Source organism: Rhea pennata, unplaced genomic scaffold, assembly GCF_028389875.1.
Source record: "Rhea pennata isolate bPtePen1 unplaced genomic scaffold, bPtePen1.pri scaffold_26, whole genome shotgun sequence".
Taxonomy (NCBI): Eukaryota; Metazoa; Chordata; class Aves; order Rheiformes; family Rheidae; genus Rhea; species Rhea pennata.
In genome coordinates, this window is record NW_026907677.1 from 2035161 (window position 1) to 2047474 (window position 12314).

At 58.1% G+C, this 12314-nt stretch overlaps 1 non-coding gene across 1 annotated transcript; it reads left to right on the plus strand.

Annotated features, from left to right (window-relative positions):
• Window positions 1-348: 348 nt before the first annotated feature.
• TRNAA-UGC (transfer RNA alanine (anticodon UGC)) lies at window positions 349-420 on the plus strand. Its single transcript has one exon. It is a non-coding gene; the product is annotated as a tRNA-Ala (tRNA).
• The last annotated feature ends 11894 nt before the right edge of the window (window positions 421-12314 follow it).

Consider the following 12314-nt stretch of genomic DNA (forward strand, 5'->3'; position numbering starts at 1 on the left):
CCTGCGCTGGCAGAGGTGACTCAGGGAAGGGGCTTGCCCCTCTCCATCGAGCCTCCCCTGGCAGGGCCAGAGCCTGGCAGCAGCGCCTGCAGCGACACTCTCCCCCTGACCCAATTAGCTGCAGAGATGCTGAAGGGGCAGCGCTCTGTGGGGTGGTCCTGTGCAGGAGCAGTCCCAGGGCAGAGGCAAGGCCAGCTTCCCCCACGGCCAGGCAGGAGGGTCTGAATGGAGTTTTCTGGGGAGGGTCTGAGGGCAGCAGGGCACAAGGGGGCTGTGCTTGTCAGGGACATGGCATGGGAGGAGAGGGCACCCTAAAGATCAGCCCCCAACGACATATGCCATGAGTAAGGGGATGTAGCTCAGTGGAAGAGCACCTGCTTTGCATGCAGGAGGTCCTGGGTTCAGTCCCCAGCATCTCCAGCGAGGGCTTTTGTGCCTCGCTGTGTTGTCTTCCCAGCAGATATAAGGGTGGTGGAAGTCCCCTGGGTGAGCCTGGGTCTGTGATTGGGAGGCTGCTTCCTGCCGTCCATCAAAAGCCTCATCAACTTCCTCTTCCTGAGCTGGTGGCTTGTTGTAAACACCTACAGCAGTGTCTGCCATGTTAGCCTGCCTAGTCATCCTCACCCATAAGCTCTTGACTCACTGTTCATCCACCCCTAGCCTTCCATGAAGGAACGAGTGACTGGGGAGATAGCAGGAGAGCAGTGGAGGTTGTCTCCCTTTACTTCAGCCAGCCTTTCAACACTGTCTCCCATAGCATCCTCATAGGCAAGAAGTGTGGGCTAGATGAGTGGTCAGTGAGGTGGCTTGAGAAGTGACTGAATGGCAGAGCTCTGGGGGTTGTCATCAGCAGTGCAGAGTCTAGTTGGAGGCCCGTGATGTCCCCCCAGGGCTCCGTACTGGGGCCAGTCTTCTTCCACTTAGTCGCCAGTGACCTGGACGAAGGTACAAAGTGCCTCCTCAGCAAGTGTGCCGACGATAATAAACTGGGAGGAGCAGCTGATGCATCAGAAGACTGTGCTGCCATTTGAGAGACCTGGAGAGGCTGGAGAGGTGAGAGGAGTGGAACCTCATGAAGTTCAACAAGGGCAAGTGCACGGTCCTGCACGTGGGGAGGTATAACGCCATACACCAGTGCAGGCTGGAGGCTGAGCTGCTGGAGAGCAGCTCTGCGGAGAAGGACGTGGGAGTGGTGGTGGACACTAAGTTGACCATGAGCCAGCAATGTGCTCTTGTGGCCAAGAAGGGCAATGGCAGCCTGTAGAAGGGACGATTGAGAGGGGATCTTATCAATGTGTACAAGTACCCAAAGGGAGGGTGTCAAGAGGATGAGGGTCACACTCTTTTCGGTGGTGCCAAGCAGCAGGACAAGAGGCGGTGCGCACCAGCTGAAACACAGGAAGTTCCACCTGTGTGTGAGGGCAAACTTCTTTCTTGAGTGACCGAGCACTGGAAGAAGCTGCCCAGAGAGGTTGTGGAGTCTCCCCCAACATTCTCTGAATCTGCAATTTTCTGATCCCGTCAGTGCCCCCCACCCCCTAAGTCTGGCCCTGGACAACCTGCCAGAACCATAAGTTCTGGTAGGGCAGATGTAATGATGGAGTGGGGCAGCCACAGATGCCTGTGTCCCTTCTTGAGTCCCTGGCCAGTGCAGTACCAGCAGGGTTTGGTCCAGGTCTGTGTGGCCCCTTTTCGTCTCAGTCGGCCCCTCCTGGCCCTTTCTCTTCCTGGCTTTCACCTTGCACAACCAGTAGATATTTTAGGAGGACCCAGAGAGTGGGGAGCAAGTGGGGCAGATGATTGGCACTGTACTAGAGGAGGTCCTGGTGCAGAGGGGACAGGGAGGAGCCACCCAAGCTGTGGTCCTGGCTGTGGTCAGTGACAGCTGGGAGGGCTGTGGGTGCTCCTGGGTGCCAGGTGCTGCTGCGGCACAGCGGAAGGCTGCGACGGAAACCTTTTGAAGCAAAGGAGGACTCCAAAGCAAACACCCCGAGTGCCTCGTTCAGCCCCATTCCGCTGCAGGGTTAGCCCTGGCCAGGGCCCTGGGGGTGATGGGGGCCGTGCCTCTCTGTGACACGGGCTGTGGTCACAGGAGACATCCTGTGTCACAGCCACAGTTGCCCTCCCCCACCCAGACCCTGGGCCTCTCCCCACACGTCCCAGTGAGGCTGGTCTAGCGCAGGCACTGGGGCTGCTCTCGGCACCTCTCTGCTGCCAAGAGCTGCCGAGCTCAGCAGGAGCCAGCGAGCGGCGTCAGGGGACTGTGGGGTTGTGCAGAAGTGTGCAGGAGGAGGAGGAAGAGGAGAGGAGCTGCTTCCTCATCACCTGCCGCTGCAGGGGTGACCCAGAGCACACAGGACCAGGATGGAGCTCTGGGACGCTGGCCATGGGACACGGCGTGGACAGGGGGTGCCAGCACTCCCCAGCTGGGGTAAGGCCTTCCAGAGATCCTCCTCAGGTCTAGCAGGGATCCTCCCCAGGTCTGGCAGGGTATCGCCTGGAGGCAGTGCCCACCTCAGCCCCTGTAGGGAATGGGGCCTGTTTGGGGAGGGGGTGCTCTTGGAGGACGCTCGCACTGCTCATCCTCTGGCTGAGGCAGGTACGGAGCAGCTGAGAGCTGCCCCCAGAGCATGACGGGTCTTTCCCTTCTCTTCCAGAGCAGCTTGCTGTCTGGGAAGAGGTATCTGACTACATTGTGCGGCAGCTGATGCTGAACCAGGTGGGTGTGCCTTGCGGGGCCTGCCCCGAGAAGCCTTCTCCTGGAGCTTGTGTGTCTGTGGGATGACTTCTCTGCTTTGACTGGCAGAGTTGAGAGGGTGAAGAGGAGGGGGATGAAAGCGTCTGGAAAGGTCTTCCAAAGAAGGGCCCCAAGGTTTCTCCCAAGCTTTGTCCAGCGCTTTGTCTGTCCCCTTTGTACAGCAGGATGGAGCAGGGCACCGAGCACCATCCCCACGCCCTGACAAGTGCCCGGCCTGTCCAGCTGCCAGTCTCATCGTTCTTCTCTTCCTTCCTGTTTGCAGGGAGTCCGAGTTATTCGCCTTGGCACATTTGACGTAGTAACCGAACACGTCGGTGGTGGGAAGCGTGCTCTTCTCACTGTTCGCAGGCCCGTGTTCCATCTGTCGCGGAGTATTGCAGAGCTTCCCGGCCTCGCCTATGACCTGGCCTATGCTCCTGGTAAGAGGAGAGGCTGAACCGCTTGCTTCCCCTGGGGACATCCTTGGGGTGTGCCTAACTGCTGGGCAGCAGTGACTGTTAGGAAGCTAGAATTCCTTCAGCAGCTGTGGAGAACAGCTTCAGGGGGTTTTGAAGCACCAGGACAACATCATGCACATTACAGTCACACTCCCTCCCTCCCAGACTTGCTTTCACAGCTGGCCACAGGCCAGATGTCGTGGGGCTGCTGCTTCTCTGCTACTGACTGCGTTCCTCTTCTGCTGCTTCCCAGGTCATAAGCTCTCCGAGCCCCTCAAGTACGCTCACATAGCCTCGGCCCTCTCTGTTCCTCGGAAGACAGTGGAGGCGTGCATAGAAGAGACCATGCGGCTTTTCTCCCGCTGCCTGCAGAGCGGGAAGAACGTGGCCCTTGTGCTGAAGGGCCTTGGCACGCTTGAAATTCAAGGAGCAGCTGTGAAAATGAGGTTTTGCAGGGACTTTCTGAAGAGGCTCAATGGGACAGAGCAGCTGCTCGAAGCTCTTCTCGCGGTGAGTTCCCCATTCCTCCAGCACTACCTGTCGTCCTCTGGAAAGCACCAGTGAATGCAATGCTGTCAGCCTGCTGTGACCTATCCAGGTGCATGGAGAGTCCCAGCTGAGAGTAATGCCAGCTACCGGGACAGCTGGTCCTGAGCGTCCAGAGGACTTGGCAACAAGGACGGCCCTGGGAATAGCTGTGCTGGCTCTGCCCCAAAAAATCATCCAGCCCCAGAGCTCATTTTCATGTGCTCGAGGGAAAAGTCCCAGAAAAGGGCCGGTCCTGTGTGCTTTTTTCCAGGAGACTTCCCTCCTGACAGAAAGCCATGGTTTAGTGCTGCTTTGTGTCAGGACCACATCTGAACCCATGTCTCCCTGGACTGTGTCTGGGACAGTAAGGCAGCGAGTTCAGCACTTTCCCCTGATGCTGGGTGACACTATTTCTGCGTGTCCCTTTGGGAGCTCGGCCTGATGCCTCCATGGGACATTTTTGCCCTAGGGTGGAGTGAGGGCAAGGGAGTGATCCCTCCTCCCCTTGCCTGGGCCAGCGGGCATGTGAAGCAGCTCTGTGAAACCTCTGCTGACCTCAGTGCTCTCCGTTTGCAGCTGGAGGGCCTGAGTGTCTTTCATCTCTCCCATGGGGCAGCTGCTCAGAATATTGGATCCCCCTGGTCCTCTTGTTCTTTGGCATTTCTACCTCTGTCTCCAAGTAGGTTTGTTTTTGCAAGAATCATTGCTCGCCCCACTCTCTGGACACGAAGCAGAGGCTTAGGCAGACCAAGGCCCCTGTGCGACCAGAGCCCTCTTGCTGCTCTTGCTGTGCTGGTCTAGTTGTGCTGAGCAGCTCTTGCCAGGGCCCTGGAGTCTCGCCACCATGAAGGGCGTCTTTCTGTCCAAATGTGAGCATTTGCACGCTGCTAGTGATGGCTGCAGCATGTCACAGAGAGAGTCGTTGGAGCCCAGTGGCCTTGGCCAGGTCTCTAGTGCAGCCCCGTCCTTCAGCGTGGTCCTTCAGGTGCAGCAGGAAGGCTGAGATGTGAAAGGAGGCTGAGCTGAGCCTCCTCTCATGGGTTAAGGCAGAGATGCAAGCCGGCTGCAGGCCAGACCTCTGCACTAGGCAGGACCTGGTCTCCTGACTGCATCTCTCGATTCTCAGCCTTGCAAAAAGCCTGGCAGTCTTCTCACCCTTTCTCCTCCATTTCCTGTAAGCTGCTCTGCTGCACAACTGAGGGGCTGCGGAGAGGCACAGAGAAATTCCATGTTTCAGAGGCAGCTGCTTCTCTGAGCAGTGGGAAAGTGTGCTGCCCTTGTGCGCCCTGAGACAACTGTCTTGGCATCATCTCTCGTGTGTCTCTCCCCTTTGCAGATGCCAGAGATGAGGGATTCAGTCCTCTCAGGCTCCGAAACTGCTGCTTTGCAGACCCGTTCTGGTCGTGTCATTGTCTTTCCTGAGTGAGTACATTCACTTCTTAGCCCCGGCTGGCCAAGCCAGCAGCTTCTCGGGACTTGTCTGGTAGCCCTGTGTTGCCAGTGCTTGTGAAAGCTGCTCAGGAAGTCATTGGAGAGGAATACTTTCCAGTGTGGATCAAAGTGCAGGTTCCTGCTGGTCACTGGCTCAGGATGTTTTCTTGTCTTCTGTGAGACATGCATGAATCAAATGTGTGCTGAACATGTTGTCTTGGGTCAAATGTCTTCTGTGGGGAGGCCTGTCTAGGGCAAAGCAAAGCCTGTGCGCAGTGGGGTTGTGGAGAGCTTTGTGCTGGCTCCCATCCTGCTCAGTGTTTTGTCCCATTAGTTGTCTGGGAGATGGTGCTTCCTTTTTGCAGAGGCACGGAGATGAGATTTGGAGAGCCTACAGGTGATACGGTGGGTGAGAGGGGCATTAAAACTGGTGCTGCCAAGCACCCCTTCTCACAGGAAGGCTAGGGAAGCTCTGCAAGAGGCAGAGAAGGAAGCTCCTTCCCCTGCAGATGCTGGAGGTCTTCACAATGTCTCTCAGCTTGCTGATACACTCCTCCAGCATCTGGCATGTTCTGCCTATTGTGCTTTGGACAAAGAGGGGCTTCTTGGGAGCTCCCTAATGCCCCTCTGTCCCCATTATGGACACAAGGTGCAAAGGAAGTGTGGTGCCCTCCCTTTAGACTGGCAGCTTTTTCCTCTTTCCAGGTACAATGCTGACAGTCCATCTAGAAAGCCCCCTGTGGCACCTGCAAAGCCCCCGCAGGAAGAGGAGAAGGCAAAAGAGGACACCAGGGCCAAGAAAGGTAATGGGAACGCTGGATCCTGGCAGGGGTTTGTGCCTTCTGCTTCCGTCCTCTTTGGCCAGGCAGTGGAGGCAAGGCGACAGTGCCATGGCTCAGGTAGCATCAGGCACCGGAGGTGACGCTGCGTTCCCAGTACGGGACATCTGGAGTGATTCCTGAGGGAACACGACCTCCCGGCAGCCCAACACTCCCAGCTGCAGCTGATGCCTCCCAGATAAACTTTCCCCCTTTGCCACAGCACTCAGTGCCCTGGGGTGCACTGCAAAGTGTTCTTGCGCTGGAGGTGTTGGTGCAGAAGGGAGGCAAAAGTTAGCACTGTCCTTGTGCAATGTGAATCCTAAATTGTGCCGGGAGCTGCAGGTCACAGAGAGGCTGAGCTATTTCATGGGACCAGTGAGTTGTCATTGAATGAGAAAAGCCCCTGAGAGTAGGTTGGGAAAAACAAGGCAGAGAGAAGCCAGTGTGCGGAAGGGCCAAAGACCACCCAGGAAAGAAGGCCTAGAAGGAGTCATCTTGAGGCCTCACACTGTTATCACAGGCTGGAGCACATCTGAAGAGCCTTCCCATTCCAAAGGCCTCCTCAATGCTGTCCTGAAGTGTTTTCTTCTCTCCTGCTTACAGGAAATCTTCCCGCCAAGCACCTCCCCCTCAGAGCGAGGCATCCTCCAGCCAAAATAACAGCTCCCACGAAGCAGAAGGGGAAAGGGAAGAAAGCAGAGGACAAAGCGCCTGCTGGCAGGTGAGAGCCATGGAGGAGTGGGTGAGGGTGAGCCTGTAGCCTAGTGCATGTCTGGGGGAGATGTTTCCTCTGCACACAAGGTTCACAGCAGCTCTGAATGTCCTTTATCACATGCCCCAGGGACTCCTGAGCCCTTGATGGCGAGAATGCCTTGACAGCCCTGACCACTTTCTCCTTCTTTGACCCTGCGTCTCCAGGAACAATCTGTTCTCCATGCCTAAGCACAGGGCACTGGGGACCGCCAGGCCATTTGTAATACATTTGGCAGGATGGGGTAAGGGTGTCTCTTGGAGCCTGTCTTGGTAGAGAAGGCTGCTCCTCTCCGGGCTGCATCCAGAGCGAGCCCGTGTCTGGGCACGCAGAGCGTTCCCGAGGGCACATCCTGCAGCCCCGGGCATTTCAGCTGGGGGTGGTCTCTGTCCCTGTGGGTGTGAACACAGTCAGCGGAACCCATCTCCTTCTCTGGCAGAAGGGCCTTGTGCCGCAGAGGCAGGCGCCCAGCCGGTGAGTGCAGGACAGAGACCCAAGTGCCCCTGTGCTCCCAGCACCTGCCCACAAGGTGTCTTTTCAGGGGGCTCCCGGCCATCGCAGGCAGCTGCTCCAGGAAGGTGGTGCAAGGCAGGACAAAGGGCAGTGCTGAAGCCATGCCCCCACCGGAGAAACTGGTGAAGAAAATCCAGAGGTGGCCAGGACAGGTGCGTGCTACAGCCTGAGGTCCTGCTTGTGCCACGGGGACGTGTGGAAAAGCGTAGTCCTATGGGCAGTGGGTAGGAGAGATCCCTGCCTGCGTGTTCACTTGGCCAGTGACCAACCACGTCTGGGCCTTGCTTGAAAAGGTGCAGGTCACCCGCTAGTTCTGGAGGGCATTTGTCCCTCCGGCATTCTCAGGAAGCACCTCAGAAGCCCCTCTTTGGCCCTTTTTCCCGTGGGAAGGTACCTGCTGGGCCTTTCAGGGAGAGGGCATGGGCAGTTTCCCTTTAGTTCTGTGATTATTGAGCTCGTTGGTGAGATCCAAACTGGGATTTTGAGACCTGCCCCTAAGAGCTTCGGGGCGTAAGAGCGCTGTCAGGAAGGCTCAAGCCAAGTGGCAGGAGAGAGGATGAGAAATGCCCTTTGCGCCCTGGGAAAGCACAGATGCCAGCAGTCCTCTTTGCCGATTCTTTTCTGTGGCCCTCCAGGTGGAATATCACTTCCGGGTAATGGGCGAGGGCGTTCTTGTCTTTCCTCCCATCTGAAGCCCTGTGAAGATTTCCCCTTCTGGAGTCCTTGGCTGGAGACCCAAGCAGGCAACAGAGGAGAGAAGAGAGAAGAGAAGAGTGGAGAAGAGTCTCCAGAGGGAGAACTCCTCTGGAGAAGGACCAGCATTTCCTCCAGAGCTGTTTTCCAGAAGCATGTGTAAGAGGCAAGGACCCATCAGGAAGGGGGCTTCTGCTTCCATTGACAAGCAGTTAGTCTTCTCCAAATTTCCTTTTTTTTTTGGGGGGGGGGGGTTATTTATTTCTTAATAAAACTTTTCCTGAACATTGCACAGAGATTTGACTTTTGCGTTTTCTGTCCCCTCACGACCAGCTCACGGCACCAATGCCTCCATCCATCCTCCCCACTTCCCTCACCCAAGCCTACTCCCCCATCTGGTTGCCCAGCCCTGCCCAGCCCATCTCCAGCTCCCTGTCCCTGCACAGAGGGAGAAGCCCTGCTCCTGCCGCCCCACAGCAGCTCTTGCTGCTGCTGAACCCTGCTCTCCCAGCTGGAGCTCAGCTGCGTCTACCACCCACTGCGTCCCGCTGCATCTCCAGTCTCAGCCTCTCTCCAGCCAACAACTCAGGCCAAGGATCAAGCACAGGCTGGGTGGAGAGCGCTGTCCTCTCCACCCACGTTGTGCTCAGGGCAAATGAAGCACTGTCCCGGCTACAGGGGTCTCTGGCAGAGCTGCCTGCACAGCAGGCAGAGCTCTGAAGTGCTCCCACATCCCTGCACGGTCACGGCAACAGGGACTCAGCTGGCCTCTTTGGTTGCCCCATGGCACTGCTCCCTCCCTTCTCCCCATTCAGGAAGCAGAGGTACAGACACAACCACTCAGCACGGGCACACGCTGGTCCCTCTCCTGTCCTTCCTACCAGGGATGGGCATGGCACAGCTCAGCTCAGCTCAGCTTCAGCAAGACACACATGCATCCTCCGTGCTGCTCTCCTGGTCCCCTGCCCATCCCATTTGGTCCAGAAGGACATCCCCCAGGAGCGTGCATGTGCTAGCCTCCAGCAGATGCGCTGTCCCACAGACACCTGGCCAGGGCTGGACCTCTGGAGAAGTGGGGAGGGGAATTTTGCCTTTTCCCTCTGGGTTTCCCACGTCAGTTCCTGGGAGTGGAAAAGAACATTCCCTGCGAGCAGGGGAGGTGCAGGGAGTTTGCCGCTCATGAAAGAGCAGGGAGGTGTACGGAGGTTGCATCACATGAAGGGGCTGGTGAAGACGGGGCCATGAGATGCTTTGGGAACACTCTTGGGTTCCATTTGTGTCTGCTGAGGATTGCCTTTCTGCTCTTCTTTGAGGAGGACAGAGGGCAGAATGGATAGCATTCACTAAACCTTGATTTATTGTCTTTTAGTCCTAGCAAAGGGTGTGCCTTCTGCTTTGTGCTGATCCTAAACACTTCTGATTCCTCTCCCCGTTCTCTCCCAGTGAGCCTCCTCACCCCCCCCACCCCCAGCAAGACCTACCTCTGCACACACACACAGGGGTGAAGGGGAAGGTCAGTGGCACCAGCCCAGCAGCCGTGACCCCCCATGCGCACAGCAGCCCTGCCTCAGGACACAGGCCCTTCCCTGGGCCCTGGGCCTTCCCCAGCCTCCGTCAGACCCCTGAGGTTCCCACTGCTTTGTCTGGGATCCTTCCTGGGGACTGTGAGCAAAAGCCAGGATGCCGAGCAGCACAGTCCCCCAGGCACCCCACCACGGGGGCACCGTCCCTGGGTGGACTCCAACCAACAACCTTTCTGTTTACAGCCGAACGTGCTGCGTGCTGTGCCACAGAAACCCCCCACCTGGGGTTGTGCCGGGGGCTCCAGTGTCAGCACTGTCCTGGTGGTGTGGGCATGGGAACGTCCCTGAGCACAGCCCCATGCCCAGCCCCAGGCAGGGGGATGCTGCCCTTTGCACATGGCCGGGTGCTGGCGGGCAGCGTGGTGCAGGGCAAGGCCTGGAGCCTGGCTGAGGGGTTCTGGGCAGCTCCCTGCCCAGCACCAGCTCTGCCTGCTCCCATGGTCCTTCCACCACACAGTCCAGTTCATTGTGAAGGGGGTGCTCTTGGAGTATGCTTGCACTGCTCATCTCTTTGGTTAGGCACGTGCACTTTGGAGTGTGTATGCACACTGTGGGGTGTGTGTATACTACGGTGCATGTGCACACTTTTGAGTAGGTGAGCACTTTGCACGGTGTGTGCACACTCTAGTGTGTATACACATGCTGAGTTCCTTCTGCATTTTAGGTGCTGTCAAACCTCTCTTTGCCCTGAGGCTGCTCTCTCCTGCCCAGCCATGGCCTCCGAACACACGTCCTGGTGAGGCCGGGGGTGGCCAGGCACTGCGGCTGCTCTCAGTCCCGCTCTGCTGCCAGGAGCTGCCAGGCCTGTGCGGGAGCTGTATAGAGGAGGCTGGGGCAGTGTGGGGCTGTGGAGAAGTGTGCAGGAGGTGGAGGAGGAGGAGAACAGCTGTTTCCTCATCACCTGCTGCTGCTGCGGTGCAGGTCCTTCCCTGAGCCGTTCACTGGCCTGCGTCAGACTCCTGAGGTTACCACCGCTTTGTCATCAGATATTCCTGTGCTGGTCATTTTGCACCAAAGGTTTGGGAGAGGCCGAAGGCAGCAGGCTATTGCTGAGGCCTGGTGAGTGCCTTGCCCCCAGCAGCTCAGTGGGCTCCCATGGGACAAACCCTGTCTGAAAGGGGCTTTCAGAGCTGCCCTGGGATAGCTCTTTCCCTCCTCCCCTGCCCCAGGGGAGAAGATGTGCCCAGCTCCAGAGTGATCCCCAGCCCCAGCATGCCAGAGGGAAGCTTCCCTCTTCCAACCCACCCTGCTGGTGCCAGTCCAACCTCCAAGGCTTCAGCACAGACCTCCAGGAAGCTGGAGCTGCCTTGGGCCTCAAGGCAGTCTGGTGGCAGGAGGGATAGGCATGGGCACAGCAGCAGCAGTGCCAGGAGCTAGGGGAGGAGCAGGGCAATTGGGGTGGAGACCCCTGTCCTTGGCTACATAGCTGGGACACTGCATGGCTGATGCCTCTGTGGGCAGCCAGGCTCCAGGTTCGGGGTGGATGGCAGCTTGAGGATCATAGCACTGGGATTTTAATGGACTTCCAGTGCAAGCGTGGCTGTGGTGAAGGCAAGTGGGCAGAGCCAGGTACATGCAACTGCAAAGGATGGTGGTGGAAACGGCAGTGCGGGGCTGCTGGAGGCCCTCCCTCTTCTCCCTGTGAGAAAGAGAGTCCTGGAGAGATGGGAGAGGAGCACAGGGCAGCGTGAAAGAGGCAGACGGAGCCACTTGGGGTGCATCAGGGAGTTTTCCAAAGCCCCAGGCTCTGCCAGAGACCTATGAATCTTCCCCTGACACTCTCCCAGCAGCGCTTGTTCTGTCCTGCTCTACTGGCTCTTGACCCCACACCAGCCATACTGGAGCAGAGGCTGATGAGCTGGAGGTGCCTCTGGGCAAGCTGTGCCAGCCCCAGTCAGCTGGCCATGAGCATGGGGCAGCTGAAGCCGCTCCTCATATGTCCCATCCTGCTTGGAGGGCAGCATGCGAACCTGTGAGCAGCCTGTTCCTGCCCAGGGGGACCTTTCGCAAGGGAGGCAACTGGACAGCCGTCGCACTGCAGCAGCACCCACTGTGGCCCCTGCCGCAGCCCTGCCACCCCGGCCCCTGCCTGGCCTCCTGCCTCCCTCACTTCTGGCTCCCAGCCCCTCTCTTTGCACTGCACGGACCAGCTCTGCAGGCAGCAGCTCAATGAACTCTGCCCCTCCCCACACCGAGGATCTAGCCCCAGACAGGCAGCAGGATGCCAGCCTCCCCTCAGCCCACCGATAGGCTCCCCCAAGCCCTTTCTCCCTCATGAGGTTGGTGGAGCTGAGCTGGCCCGGGGTGGCCAGCCAGCACCAGAGCAAGGACAGGGCGGGGTGGGGGAGCACTGGGGCAGAGTGAGCAGCCCAACTTGGGGCCCAGCAGCTGGACGGGGGAGGACGGAGGCCACTGAGGCCTGAGGATGCTGCTCTGGCAGCAGCTCCATGCTGGGAGTGTTGGGGTTTCACCCTTTACAGGGAGCAGCCTGTGATGGGGCCATGAGCAGAGCGCTACCCTGGACCCAGGCTCTGTCCTGCTCAGAGGTAGAGGTGCATGAAGGAGGGTGGGGCCGGCCACGGGCTCTGCCCCTTGCTCATCAGCCCACAAGACAGGCGGAGCCTGGCTCTGTGCTCAGGGTCTTTCCATTCATGCAATCGCAGAGGAGTTTTAGTGGAAGGGTCCTCAGGGCATTTCCAGTCCCAGAAAGCAAAGGAAAGTGCATATGTCCAGTTCCTTGGGTGCCTTTAGAAATGATCCCTTTCATCAGCATATGTGGAAATATGCGAGAGATTAGTG